Raw genomic sequence first — 14,083 nt, 5'->3', positions numbered from 1 at the left:
AATCATCATTGTTAAATGAAAATAGTGTGGTGGCTCTTGGGAAGCAGCTGTTGTAATCACTTATAAAGACAGACCTTCACAACTGTCAGAATAAAGGCCAAGAGAGCCAAATGTTTTCTTTATAACACTGGAAGTAAAATGGCAGCCACAGAAATAAGACATATTCACATGGGCACATGGTTTATTATTTTCTGATTAAATTTCATTGTTGAATCAGATGCTCTGTTGCTTGCTAATGAAGCACCATTTTAAGCAAACATTTTCATTATACATAATGTGTATTTTACTCAGCATTTGTATATATGTATATATATGTATATATATGTGTGTATATATATATTTATACATATAAACAATACACAATATATACAATGTGTATTACTCTGCATTTTCATTAATGTTGAGTACTAAGAAATCACGAAATGGTTTAAAATCTTATTATTTCAGGAACATTAGGTTCTTTGTATTTGCTGTAATATTCAAGTTTTTAAAATTGTCTTCCTCTAACCCCAAGTGCTAAGAACTTGCCTCCCTTAAGATCTTATTTGATTTCTTCAGCCAAGGAGTTTAGGAACTTCAGGAAAAATACCAAGTATCAAGGAATCAAATAAAAATGGCACAACTGACAACAGTGATATCTCCTCAAACCATGTACAAGGAAAGACCTCTCTGTCCATTCAAAGAGCAAAATACCCTGAAGGGGCTAGGGTTTAAATAAGTGAAACAACCAAGTGGCTGAAGAAAGGAAGATATTCTCACGTTGTCTCAGCAGTAGATTCTTGACAGATTCACCTGGGGACATTATAAAATAAAAACTGGCAATTAGTTGTTTTGCAGTTGGAGGAAGAGCGTTTGCAGCAGATTGCAGGTCATACGTAAACCAAGTATCTCTTACTTTGATAAACTTTATTCTCTAGGCAAAATTAAATCTTTTTCTGAATGTAGGAAGTAGAAATACATTGGCCATCAACTGTGTATTAAGAATGGGATTGTTAGGTTATTGAAAGTAAGAGGAAGGTGGTTGCATCTTACACTAGCCACATCTATAATCAGTGTATTCACTTACTCTTCTGTGGTCTGAGAAAAGGCAACAAATCCCATGTAATACAGAAGTCCAGTTCATAACCCAAAGAGAGAGGCAGATGGAAAAAAAATTACTAAATACATTAATTGATGGAGTGTTTGAATTAAACAAAATGAATATAAGTTTTCTCATCTAACAGTTAAATTTGTATCCTTATTACAACCGTGTTTCACTTGGGAAGTAAATGGAACATGAACAGATTCAGACTATCTCTTTGAGCCAGTCAGACGAAAACACTGCCCTTTATTTGAGGCTAACATGGTATTTGCTCGATGAGCTAAAATGTTTCATTTCCTTCTGTCCCTTAGGGAAGTTCTGTCCCAACAACATCCTTTACTTTTTAAATTTATTTATTTTATTTTACTTTTATTTTTGGATTGGTACTCTAGACTTTTACAACTTGGTCAAAACAGAACTGACAAACAATTTTTGCTGGAAAATGAAGAGAGAAGGAAATGTATAGGTAGATAATTATGTATGAATATGTACAGAAACTGATTTGCAGATGTGAAACTCTGTTACTCTACAATCTGATAGTTTTAACACAAATTTTCGTATGTGTCTTCTGCTTTGTACAGAATTACAGAGTATTTTGACAGGTATGGAAAAGCTCCTAAATGTTTTCATAGATTTTTGTTTTGTTGGTTTTTTTTTTCCACATACCAAGTAGCTGCTTAACATCACAAATTTGGATTCACTGTTATCTCTCTAACACATGATAGCAATTCACCACTCCCTTTCTGTGCCAACAAAGTTGGGGCCTTTCACAGCACTATACTAAGCCAGTAAATGTATGTATGTGTGACATTCCTATTCATTGACTTTTTCTGCCTGTGCTTTTAAAGCAGGATAAAAAAAACCCAACTCTCAACCAACCAAAAAACTAAAAGTTAACATCTGTCCCACAGATGTTCTGTGGAACTTTGCTTTGTGAAGAAGATCTGGTACCTTTTAGGTACTACTGACTGTATCATGATTTCTACTACTATCTCCCCTAAGTATTTTTGTTTGTTTCCTTCGGTGTTTCCATTAAAGAATGAAAGAATTTGGCAGTAATTAACACTGAGCAACTCCCTGCAGCCCAAGAAATAACCAGAGAAATACATCCCAAAGGATCTTTCTAGTGCAGATTAAATCTCATTGATATCAGGACTTTGTGTAGCGGTGCTCCAATGGGGCACCTGCAGGGACGTTACAAAGCAAAATAATTCTGCAAAGTTTTTGCAGGGTTCCTGAGCCAGACAAACATGATGGTAATTGGTAGGCGCCTCTGCTGCCTGGTCAGACTGTCTGTGTGAGTTTATACATGCTTCAGTACTTTGGAGAATGCGTGCTGTTCCTGATGCTCTCTAAGAATAGCAACTGAAATGGACTTTAAAGCCAACTGGTGGTGGAAGGACACCCACCCCCTAGCCACCCACAAGTTCCAGGCTACAGAAACGAGTGTCTGATTTCAGCCCAAGTTTTGCTTTCAGTCCCCTAATTACATCCTGAAAAGTTTCAGCCCCCTGATTTTCTTTCATTCCAGAAAGGGTTTAGGTGGTGACATTCCAGAAAGAAAGACTTTGTGCAGATGTCTTGGATTCCACCTCTCTTTTAAAAATACTGCATCTGTGAAAGAGAATTCAAATCCTGTTGTCAGAGGTAAATGGTGGGGTATTCAGCTGATTGAAATAAGTGCAATTTGAAATCATTGTTCACTGGGTTTTACCAGAGCTTGTTTTCACATTTTACTTGTTCACCATATTATTGCTTTGGGCCTTGTAGCAATCTATTCCAACAGTTAAAACTGTATTTTTTTTTAATCCATTCTTCATTCTACTCAAAATTACTGGTCTTTCAATTGTAAACACAAGGTGATTTATCACTGGGGCTAAAAGGAGTGGAATTAGTCCATCGTAAATTCAGGGCAATCTGTTTTTCCATTACTAGCTTTGGTTCAACAGCTAATGAAGGCAGAAGCCAGTACATTAGAGAATTATTGTAAGGTGACATTTTAATGAGAACATAACTTTTGAGGAACTAAAAAAGGATATGCAGCAACCCTACTCAGATGTCGAAGGCTGGCCTTACTTTCTTTCATCTGAGGCAAATAACTGCCAGAATGGCTTTATTTAAATGTGTCTCAAATTGGCTGTACTTCCCAAGCATAAAGAGCAAGGCAGCCCAATTCATTAGACTGAAAGAAATGGATGTCCCTATTAGGACAGGCATGGCTGCTAAGCAGTATTGTCAAGTCCTGAGAAAAAAACACTTTTTACTTGAGGGTGGACCTCAAGTATGATGTTCCTTAAGAACATTTAATATAAATGATTGATTAAGAACATTTCTGAGCTATACCCTTGAGTGAAAAAAATAGATCTGTTTATGCATACAATCAGATTTAAATGTGCAGAGGTGCATATTGCTTCTACTTAAAAAGAGCTTGCATTCTGAAACCACTTGCTATGTCTTCTTTATTCTGCAATTGGGTTTCCTTTCAGTTTGTGACATTAAATACCACACTGCTTAATTAAAATGTCTATGTTTCTTTGTTTCTAGCCATTTACTTGGCAGTGTCCTTCTTCACGTTGTGTGATTGTGAAAGTGTTCTGCAATTCGCATTATTTCCAGACAGCAGTTACCTTCAGCTGTCAGAACCTGCCACAGGAGCTTTGATTCCTCCAGAGCAGTGTAAAACAGACCATGGGACGATACTCCTGGAGGACCTGTGTAATAAAATATAAATACAAATTTTATATTTCATATTCTGTCAATACTATCTTCAGATACTGCTGTGACTTATTTACAAAGTATATTTACAGGTCCTGTTATTTGATTGTGGGCAATATATTCCACATACAAGGAATATGAAGACAGTTAAGCGATTTAAGCAAAAATTAGAAAATTTCCAATATCAATTCAAATTGGAGATAGAGGTGCTGTGATCTGCAGTTTTCCACAAGCAAACTAGCCAGGGACTCACAGCTTGCTATTTGTCCAGTTTCTTTACAGAAGCTGTAACTATAATTCAAGCAGTTCTTGGCTTGCAGTCTGTGGTGGCCAGCTTCTCTTGGGTGCTCTGTTGCTCTTGGAGCATTGGTTGCTTTGGTGCAGGTACAACGCCCAGGTGTGGTTTGCCTGCTAGGACAAGTTCTTCAGGTGCAACTTCGGCAGCATTTGGCTCTTGTAGCTTTCTGGGTGAGAACAAGACATATTGCCTGCCTTCTCGGCTGATTTAAATACTGTCCCAAGATAATTAATGTCCATTGGTAACAGAGAAACCTGATAGCTTAGCCTATAGAATGGGGCATGTCCAAACATGGCCAGGGGCGCACACAGTTCACAGTATCACAGTATCACCAGGGTTGGAAGAGACCTCAAAGATCATTGAGTCCAACCTGTCACCACGGACCTCATGACTAGAGCATGGCACCAAGTGCCATGTCCAGTCCCCTCTTGAACACCTCCAGGGATGGTGACTCCACCACCTCCCTGGGCAGCACATTCCATTGACAAACAACTTGCTCAGTAAAGAACTTTCTCCTCACCTTGAGCCTAAACTTCCCCTGGTGCAGCTTGAGAATGTGTCCTCTTGTTCTGGTGCTGATTGCTAGAGAGAAGAGACCAACCCCTTCCTGGCTACAACCACCTTTCAGGTAGTTGTAGAGAGCAATGAGGTCTCCCCTGAGCCTCCAGGCTAAACAATCCCAGCTCCCTCAGCCTCTCCTCATAGGGCTTGTGCTCAAGGCCTCTCCCCAGCCTTGTTGCCCTTCTCTGGACATGTTCAAGTGTCTCGATGTCCTTCCTAAACTGAGGGGCCCAGAACTGGACACAGGACTCAAGGTGTGGCCTAACCAATGCAGATTACAGGGGCACAATGACCTCCCTGCTCCTGCTGGCCACACTATTCCTGACGCAGGCCAGGGTGCCGTTGGCCTCCTTGGCCACCTGGGCACACTGCTGGCTCATGTTTAGATGGCTATCAATCAGCACCCCCAGGTCCCTCTCCGTTTGGGAGCTCTCCAGCCACTCTGACTGATGACTGTCTCAATCCCCTCATCCAGATCATCAGTGAAGATGTTAAACAGGATGGGGCCCAGCACTGATCCCTGGGGGATGCCACTGGTGACTGGCCGCCAGCTGGATGTGGCACCATTCACCACCACTCTCTGGGCTCGGCCCTCCAGCCAGTTCCTAACCCATCACAGAGTGCTGCTGTCCAAGCCATGAGCTGACAGCTTAGACAGCAGTTTACTGTGAGGGACGGTGTCATAGGCTTTGCTGAGGTCCAGGTAGACCACATCCACAGGCTTCCCCATGTCCACCAGGCGGGTCACCTGATCATAGAAGGAGATCAGGTTGGAGAGGCAGGACCTGCCCTTCCTAAATCTATGATGGCTGGACCTGAGCCCTTGGCCGTCCTTCAGGTGCGCAGTTATTGCCACCAGGATAATCTGCTCCATAATTTTCCCTGGCACTGAGGTCAGGCTGACAGGCTTGTAGTTTCCGGGTTCCTCCATTGGACCCTTCTTGTGGATGTTCACAGGTATGTTACAAGGTTAGTTTACCTGGACCATCTGGACCATCCAGGAAGTGTCCAGGTTGTTAAATTCACAGGTGCTTAGCCCATTGTCTGGGTTAGGGCATGTTTTGGGGCTTGTCCCCTCAAGACAAGCTGTGTCTCTATCCTTTGTGAACCGTGATGGGCATCACTGGGAGGACATCATTGGTGGGTAGATGGTGATGTATCCTGCCCAGTTTCTCCAGCTGGACTTCATCAGTAGTGTCTCACTGGACTGGGAGGTATCACCATTTCCATTCCAAACCAAGAGTTTCTAATTTCCAAATTCCAGGGTTAAAAGATAAGTTTAAAATGTTGGTCAAAACCTGAACCTTGTTATATTTTCATATGTGAAGGCTACTGGCTAGTGAAATCTGGCCACCCAGACTGTTATTGAAGCCCAGTTGTGCTTCAGTCCAACGTGCCGATGCATAGTAAGCCTGATTAATCCAGGGTGCTGGCTACTTTCCACCAACAGACAAGCAGAAACCAGGTGCTGTGAGGGCAGGGACCACTCTTAGTGAGCACAGGCTGGGATAACTGCATGAGGTGCAAGATGGTGAGCAATCCAGCTCTGAGCATCACTTGAACTGCTACTATGACATGGTTGCTTGTAATACCAGCTGAGCAAGCTCAACAACCAAGGAGGTCTATGCAAGCATGTGTATTATGGTTGTCCTTTTGAACAAGGAGATAGTCTTGTCTCAGGGAGCTAAAAGGTCAGATATTTCCCAAGAGCTCTGCACTTTGTTGACACACAGCCTTGCTTCATGAAACAATGCATCCTTACTCATACCCTGATCTGACATAGCCAACCCTGGAGCAGACATGAGGGTAAAGCTCTATGTGTAAGCCCCCTGAAGTGGATGGTTATGCTAAGTAGGAATGCTTGAGACCCAGCCCAGTGACTCTGCATGTAAAGGGGAAGTTTTCTACTGAGTTTAGTAAAAGACATGTCCTTTTGAACAATATTTTCAGTAGCTGCAGTGTTTGAGCAGGCATAATTCTATAACAAACTGGGCCTAAATCAGCAAGAACATAAAAAAAAAAAGGTACCTTTTCATGATACATGTTTACTTCTGAATGGAAGCTAGAACAGAAAAAATATTAGTAGCTAAAGTGTTGAAAATTAAGTTCAGAAAGGCTTGTTGACTCTAACACATTGTGTTTAAAACAACGGTGCTAAGGTTTGTAATTATAAGAAAGAAGAAGAAGAAGTGCAAATGTCTTTGTGAACATTATGTCCAAATGTGAGTAACTGAAGAAATGAGAACATTCTGTCCCTCAGTGGAACTGTGCAAGCTTTAGAATACTTGCTCAAATTTAGATAACACAACAAACCGAATGCAGCTCACATTGCACTTAGCAAGAAGCATTATTTTCCAAATCGAAAGAGCAATTATGAATGAAGAAAAGAATGAAATTACACAGTGCCACTTTATTGTTGTATCAAAATAGAATCAATGAGGAAAAGTCGGGATTTAAAAGAAACCTCAATAGCTGTTATTTGGGTTGGCTGGGTATTTGTAAGGGCGCCTGGCAGAAATGAAATTCCAGAAACGTCCCTGAAAATGTTCTTTGCAAAGTGTAGTTCCCTGTCCTGAGATTTGTGCTGTGAGCTTGCATGCAAAAAGACACTCTCTTAATTGATATGAACTTCTATGCTTTTCTAAACAATCAGACTGCAAGGAATAATAATAAAAGAAAAAGGTGGGAAAGTCCTGCTTGGCCTTGTAGTCTAGGCCACTTGTCAGAGCGTGATTATTTCTTGCCACAGACTCTGGTGAATTGTTCAGCCTAGTTTTGAATTCTCAAGTGAAGACACTCTCACAGTTTTGCTTGTAAGATAAGCCTCGGAGTTCAGGTTCGCTATGGAGCAATGAAATGTCAGCACTTGTCTGATTTGTCATGTAATGACAAAGGGTAAGATGCACCCTATTTTGGGACACAAATGATCCATTGTTGTAACTACAAAATGTCAAGAGATTTGAAAAATAATCTCTAGAGGACCCATTCTTTTCTAAGCACGCTTTAATTCAGTGACTGTGCCGTGCATATACCCTCCTTGATTCACCTCCAGAGCTGTAGGTGGGAAGGAGACTGTGTCTTTCTGTGGGACACAGGGGTATATGAGTACCCTTTCAAGACCCAGTGCCTTTCTAACAGAAGCAAATTCTGCTAGCAGACATGCAGAGCCTCTGACAGTTTGTAAGATCATTCTTGAAGCTACTTTGGTTTCTGATAGTCCCTGTGCTTTGAAGTTATGAGAAACAGTTGAACTCTGCAGCTGACTTTGAACAGATGACCAGCAACTGTCCTGCTGTGGCTAGAGAATCTGAAGATGAGGAAGGTTATCCTAGAATCATAGAATTGTCAGGGTTGGAAGGGACCTCAAAGATCATCCAGTTCCAACATCCAGCGTCATGGGCAGGGACACCTCACACTAGACCAGGTTGCTCAGAGCCACTTCCAGCCTGGCCTTAAAAACCTGCAGGGATGGGGCTTCCACCACCTCCTTGGGCAGCCTGCTCCAGAGTCTCACCACCCTCATGGTGAGGAACTTCTTCCTAACATCCAATCTGAATCTACCCACTTCTAGTTTTGTTCCATTCTCCGTAGTCCTATCACCACCTAAAAAAGTGCCTCACCAGCTTTCTTGTAGTTATGTTGCTCTACAGCTCTTGGGACCAGAGAAACAACTTCAGTTTTAATGTTAAATAGCATACCACTATAACTGTAGGAAACTGTGTAGTCTGGAATTTCTGTTACTTTTTGGAGGGTGCTTCAAGTACAGGGACTCTGCCATGAGATCCTCTGTAGCTGTAAGAAGCTTCAAAACAAAGTAACTTGTGACTGTGAAAGCTAGCCTCTGACCATAGATAACTAAGCAAAATCAAATCAGGAAAGCCAGACTGACAAAGCTGACCTTGTGGTAGCCCTTCAGAAACTTTAACAAGGAGGCTACCATCTATCATAATGAAAGGGTTTAAAAATGAAGCTAACATTTGGAATAAAAGAGAAGCATGAGAGTGTAAGTTTTTTTTAGAGGTCTTGGAGATTTCTCTTGGCTGTAGGGCCACCTAAGGTTAAAGAAAACTGTCATGAGCATAAAACAAAGCCTGCAACAGCCTGGTTTTTTGTAGTCTCTCAATGAAATAAACCCCAGGCTCCAATGAGAGATTGTAGCTGCACTCAGATGTATTTAACAATCTCCTCTCTCCAGGATGCAAGTGGTCCATGAGATATGAAAAAATGGTGCACAGAACATATACATTTAAAACATTCCCCAAATACACATGTTTCTACTGCTCTGGTTTTTGTGGGACAGAATCCTAGGCTGGCTATAATCCACAAACTGTTAGTAGTTTAAAGTCGTCCAGGGCAGCTGATTCAAGTTGGCTCACAGGTGTATCCTGTACCATAAACACATGCTCAGTATAAAGTGAGAAAGAGCAAGAGGCTGGGCATGAAACAATGATCATAGAATTATAGAATCATAGAATGGCTTAGATCAGAAGGGACCTGGTGCACTTGCAGCCCAGAAGGCAAATCACATCCTGGGCTTCCTCAAAGGAAGCTTAGCCAGCAGAGAGGTGATTCTGCCACTGTAGTCTGCTTGGCTCTGGTGAGATCTCAGCTGGTGTACTGTGTGCAGCTATGGGTCTCCCCACACAAGAAGGACATGAACCTGTGGGATTGGGTCCAGAGAAGTGCCACAAAAACCATCAGAGGGCTGGAGCACCTCTCCTGCAAAGACAGGCTGAAACAGTTGGAGTTGTTGAGCCAGAAGAGAATGCTCCAGGGCGACTTTATAACTGCATTTCAATACTTGAAGGGGACCTGCAGGAAGGCTGGAGAGGAACTGTTTATAAAGCCTTGTAGTGATAGGATGAGGGGCAATGATTTTAAATTGGAGCAAGGTAGGTTTAGGTTGTACATAAAGAAGGATTAGTAAAGTACTGGAGTAAAGTACTGGAACAGGTTGCCCAGAGATGTGGTTGAGGCCTTGTTCCTGGAGACACTAAAGGCCAGACTTGATGTGGCCCTGGGCAGCCTGATCTACTTGGAGGTGTTCCTGCTGACTGCAGGGGGGTTGGACAAGATGACCTTTAAGGGTCCCTTCCAAACACAGTGCATTCTATGATTCTGACAATTTTAATGAGGATGAGTGCATGGTGTGGAAATAGGTTTGGTTGAGGTTGTCTCTTGCCTCTCCTGACCTTGATCCTCTTCCTTCTCCTGCTCCCAAGGATTGCCTTGCTGTTTATTGTGACCAGCCAGATTAGTTTTCTTTGGTTCATTAAATCTGTTTTCCTTTCAACCTGTGGGTCTTCTCTCCTTTTCCTAGTTCCCATTTTCTTCTGGGGAAGGGTCATCAACTGACAGAGCCACTGCTATAATTTATCTGTAGACACAGGCCAAATGTAGACACCTATATACATAAATATGAACCTCAATGTGGAAAAGCAGAATTAATAAATCTCAATCCTTAGGTTAAATTTTATATGGCTGTTAATGAAGAGCATGAGATGGTGATCTGTGCCTTAAACTTGAGAAGCAGTATCTAAAGCAGCACTTCTCCTTGGTGTCTCTCATTATTTAGTTTTTAAGAAAGACTTATGAAGCATGAAATGTCCTTTGCTCTTTCTCTTTCCTGATCAACATAATTTAGCAGCTACTAACTATAAGGAATGATGAAGAAATTTCTCCATGGATTGCAGAGAAGCACTGACTAAAATAAAACCAAGAAACTGCCCTACATGGTGCTGGCCAAGGAACATTCAAGAATGACCTGAAAACTGAGGCAAGGAACAGCAATCAGCTGTTAGTGCATATATTTTCATCTGCAGGCCTCTTGCACTAACATGGCTAGTGACAATCTTGAAAACTTATCATGCAACAGCTGTGCTGAGATCCCCATGCTGACTACATGTTCCTCCAAGGCCAAGGAAAGAGAGAGCCTTGCATTGCTACTGCTTAGACCGTGGGAAATGCAGGAGTTCAGAGTCAAAGGCATGGACCTCCTGGACAGAAGGGGATGCTCTATGACTCTCTGACAGTTATTCCAACCAGGCACAAGATTTTCAAAGCTGAAAATTCAAAACTAGAGGAAGATGCTTCAATAAAGGATTCTTTAACTTTGGCTTTGTCCCATCTCCAGCTGCTAGTACTGTATTTTTAGTCTACTTCAGAATGCTTCAGGCATCTGTCTAATGTTAGGAGGGGCAGTTTAAATTCAAGCCCCTATGTCTCTTCCTTAGAAAGTCATGTGCTGATCTAAGTGTTTTTCTCTGTTCTTATTATCTAAACTGAAAGCTAACTGTGCTCAAGGTACATTTGGTCTGCATGAAAAAAAGAGAAAATAAAGGATGTGAAAGAGAAGATGTTATTGCTACTTACATAATAGCTGCCATCTTGGGCTAAAGCAACTCTGCACAATTTTCCAAACAAAATGTAGTGTCATTTCATATCAGCACTTAAATCTCTTTGTGGCTTGAGGGGAGATAAACAGAATGTTTGCTTCATTCTCAGCCTTCCAGCTGATGCATGGCACTGTGAAACTATCTGACAAGACAAGTTATCGTGTCACTCAGTTTGTGGCAAAGATATGATAGATTTACACCTGTATTGATTTGCATTTCTTACCTGAATACAAAGATGAAAAGATGGCAGGAGGTAATGCAGCCAATGATATTAATAAAATTTCACTGACATTATCAGTCCCTACAAGAAAGTCTTTTGAAGCAAAGCTCTGTGGCAGAACCTGTATCTATATTAGTAACTGGGAGGAATGGACCTGCAAAGCAAAGCAGAAAAAACACAGCATTTAGGGCTGTGGACCTGGCATCTCTCTGCATTTCAGGGTGGGTCTTACTCTGGCATAGCTCTAACCTTCCTGCTTGGACTGAACACCCATGAGCAGCTGGAGTGCCTTAGGTGCTCCCCTGAAATGCATCTACCAGATTAGCTCCACTGGGAGGAACTCAGCTTGTGCATATTAACGTGATTCCTCTCCACGATGTTAACTGAAACGCTGCAACTGGGAGCAACTGGGAGAATTCTTTCAAAAGGGCACACCTGCTGCAGACTCAAATGCTACTGCAGATGCAGCCTGCCTAGAGTGACGTCAAAAAAGATTTGCAATTCAATTGATTTGAGTCACTGGACACAGGTGAACTTGATCAAGTAATTATGTTTGCTCTGTGGATGAATGGTTGTTTCTTTTTTTTTTTCCTTTTTGTTTTGTTTTAAATCTCTTTTCTTTAAAAGCTTCTAGAATGAATAACTAAAGCAAGGTAATTCTGTGAGATAAATTATTGTGCTATGAACAGGAAATTCTTCTTCAGGCAAGAGATGTATTACTGTTTGCATATTGCCAATGGAATGAGAAGAGATTTGTTTCACTGCATCTATTGATTGAGTGCTTTGGTTCAGAGAACTTCTTCAAGCAAAAATGATGCCCAGTGAACTATGAGATGAGACTAGCTAAGGAGTAAGTGCCTATATTTTCTACTTCACCTTCTTCCTTTATTGTTTAGAAAAATGACAAGAGAGTACCAGAGCTTGCAGTTGCATACAGGGGTTATCTTTATTGGGCCAACCTTCTGGAATGGTTTTATAAAATCAGGAATGGATCTGAGATACTTTTCAAATTGAAGGAGTCAGTCTTTGCTATGTTACTGGCTGTTCTGATATTTTGGGCTGTCTGAATCAAGTAAGCATAGCTAGAACTATCCAGACTGAAATTACCAATGTGCAGGTTAGATGGTTATGGGAACACTGAGTAAACTTCCAGTTGGCGCTGACTGCAAAATAGAAACCTGTCAATGACAGCAGATTCTGATTGCCTCTCCAAGTTTGAAGATCACTCGTTGCTTCTAGAGAAAATTTAATAGCAAATCACTCTAGTGTTGTGTACTACAGATGGACTGTTGCTGACAAACATTTCTTTTATAAAGTCTGGGCCAGGATTTGGATGTGTGTGTATGTTACTGTACCACAAAGCTTAAGGAACAGTGGTGTTTGGAGCTCCTTCTACTCTGTGTGGGCTTCGTATCTCTACGCAAAGATTAGATTCTGTATGGTCACTCAGTTAAATTGAACAGCCTTCCAATATGTGTTTATATTCAAAGTCTGATCAGGTCTCCTGTCCTGGTTTGAGCTTTCAGGGCTGAAGCCCATGGGACAGAATTGTGGGTGACCCCTCTCTCCCCCTCCCATTGTCTCCTGTAGGGAAAAGATAGGCAGGGGAAGGTAAAGGGATAACCTACAATTCTGTTCTGTGGGCATTAGCCCTCTAAACCCACCACGCAGCAAAGCAAAAGCAAGAAGAGCGAGAAATCTCTCTGGAAGTTCCTGCCTCTTAAATAGAGGGTATGCAGGAAGGGAATAACACTATACCTGATCTGGTGACACCCCTTTGGGTTGGGCTTTCCACCCACCAGAATCAAGTTCCAGCCTAGAGTCCAGCAGTTAACCCTTAACCTACAACACCTACTTCTTGGAAATCAAAATGCTTACAAATTCACCAAGACCACAAAGATACAGAAACATAATTTTTAGTACACGCTTGCTTGCACACATATTCCTGAGGTTATTTGTAATTGCCAATAAAAACCATCTGATTTTAGCAAATCCTTTATCACAAAAGCTACTAGCTGGATTGGCTTAATGTAACAATCTCAGCAAACAGGCAGAATATTTTAAGCATGAACTGAGTAATACAGACAGCCTTAGTGTGGCTGTTTCAGGTCATGGCCAAGGCAACACACGTAAATAAGGAGATTCATGAAATTTGGATCTTAAAGTTAGCAGAAAAATCATGGCATGGTAGTAAAACGCTGCGTTTTGACTCAAGCTTTTCTGAAACAAAATGTATGCACATGTTGTTTGAAAATGAAGTTGCTATGGTAATTTGTTATTTACCAGACAGTAGTAATTGAACAAATTTTTTTCCTAGCTGGTTTATGAACAAGTCACACCTGTTCCTGAGTGGGTTTAAATTACTCACCCTTCTTTTCTATGCCAAACTTTTCCTGTTCAATTGCTTTGCTATTTCAGATTCCGTACACTTTCTCGCTGATGACTGATGTCAATTCTCATTTGCAAAAGTAATTTTTTTCTAGCTGAACTCTTAAAAGAGGGGGAAAAAAAATATTAATTTAGAACCTCTGTCTATAAACTGATGAAGCCTATACATTCATCATGTCTATATATGTATATAAAATTTGTGGATCTGGATATATGCATATGCATATACATATTTCATTGAAACTCTGGTAAGCACTACTCTTTACTAGATTGCTGAGATTTAATATTCATCAGTTTTACTTTGCTCATGACAAAAGAATTCTCTGAACAGATGAGAAATGGGATCCACAGAAGAGAGTGTATAAAAAGAAATTGTTTCCAAAATTAATTGATTTTCAGCTTTGCAGAGTGTGGTGTGCACTAAG

Source organism: Dryobates pubescens, chromosome 10, assembly GCF_014839835.1.
Source record: "Dryobates pubescens isolate bDryPub1 chromosome 10, bDryPub1.pri, whole genome shotgun sequence".
NCBI lineage: Eukaryota > Metazoa > Chordata > Aves > Piciformes > Picidae > Dryobates > Dryobates pubescens.
The sequence above is the reverse complement of the archived record's forward strand: the minus strand, read 5'-3'. Positions refer to the sequence as shown.